General features: G+C 34.8%; 1 pseudogene; it reads right to left on the reverse strand.

Moving 5' to 3' along the window:
- Positions 1 to 496, reverse strand: part of LOC104720454 — a 1,855-nt pseudogene extending 1,359 nt beyond the window's left edge.

The raw sequence follows: 1,883 nt of genomic DNA on the forward strand, positions 1-1,883 counted from the left end.
TGCTATCTTTGATAAGAACTCATCTTCTTGCTTGTCTTCACCCTCAGGAATCTCATATAAGTCATCCTTCTGAAACAGTTCTTCATCTAAATATTCAGCAGCTTGAAATAATCTGAAAATCTCATCATTCCACTGGGAAGTTTTTCTTCCATCTTGAGCCTCTGAGTCCACTTCTCCATGATGAAACCAATCATTCCACATCTTGTAAGTCTCATCGATTCCCTTTGTCACAAGATGATGCACTATAGTGCTTGGTTGATGACGATCTAAATTTTGACAGTCTATACATGGACATATTACCAAGTCACTATCTCCTAACACCGCATTAACAAAGCTCCAAGCACCTCTCTCATATGCAGGATCAGCTCTATAGTGTAGTAGTATGAAAGCAGACAAACATAAACTCTTATTCATCCTATGAGCACTCATTTAAAACACAACCTACATATATATATACTCCATACCTGCGAAGATAAACCCATGCCTTGTCCAACATTTTATGTTTAAACCTTAGTGAAGGGTTAAACAAGTTCATCAAACTCAGATTATTCAAATAACAATACCAAATAACAACTTAATCATTAACAGATTTTAATAACATATACATAACACTCACAGCTTATTCAACAGTCAAAGACACAAGAAAAACTAGCTACCTTCTTTGTTATCGAGAAAAACATTTAAGATAAAATCACATATATTATTCTTTGTCAAACACATAGACATAACAATAACAGCTTTTGTCAAACACATAGACATAACAATAAAAGCTTATGTCAAACACACATGAACATTGGGGAACATTGCTTCTTACCTCTATAACCAAATGCCTCAAGGAGATGATTGTCTTGCTTCTTTTCAGTACTAAAACAACTGGCTTCTTTGTTACCCCTTGCTTGAAACACAGAAGAACAAAATTAATTAGTAAGTAAAATACGAACTACTGAAGTTGAAGAAAAACCTAATCGACTTATTCAAGTGAAAATAGCAAACAAAAGAACAATCAAATACTGACTATTAATAGGTTCTAAATTGAGTCCTAAATTTGACAATGTTGAGTCCTAAATTTAACAATTTTGAGTTCTAAAAATAACAAACAAAAGAACAATCTCACACTCATAAGTTGAGTCCTAAATTTAACAATGTTGAGTCCTAAATTGAACAATGTTGAGTCGTTAATGACATCGTCTTCTTCACTCAATCATTTGGGCTAAGCAGTGTCACCCGAAACACAAAACACAAAGCACATCAAAGAGGACAATTGAAGCCGTCGAAGCTCGAAATTACCAGATACAATTCGGGTAAAGGAAAACCTAATCGAGGTATAGATTGGTGAATTCGTACCTTCGAGTTTCATCTTCTTGCAGAGATCTAATGTGAACTCGAATCTGAAGAACCCTAATTTGAACGATGGAGATGCAAATTTCAGCTGCCGAAGGTGGAGATTAGCACCGGAAATGTGGAGGCCGTCGAAGATAGAGATTATTGCCGGCAAAGAACATAGATTATTGCCGTCAAAGATAGAGATTGTTACCATCGATTGAAATCGAGATTGTAGCAGAGAGAGATGTGAAATTGAGATGTTTTTTCTTTTAGTCAAAAATATATTTTTTTTTCTTTAAGAAAGTTGTCTTTTTTTACTAAGTATGGCGCTCAGTATTGGCGCTTATAGCACAATATTAGGCTCCAAAACACAATTTAGCTTCCCGCATAGTAAAATTACGGTAAAGCACTAATCTAATGCTATAATAAAGTACCCTAACCAAGTTTGCTATCTACAATAGCAGTTTCCAAATTAGTGCTATCCTCATGTGCTATGAATACACATATTTCTTGTAGTGCTAAAAAGCCATACAACACACATGCCGAAAACAAGAAACAAA

The sequence above is a fragment of the Camelina sativa genome, chromosome 10, assembly GCF_000633955.1.
Source record: "Camelina sativa cultivar DH55 chromosome 10, Cs, whole genome shotgun sequence".
NCBI lineage: Eukaryota > Viridiplantae > Streptophyta > Magnoliopsida > Brassicales > Brassicaceae > Camelina > Camelina sativa.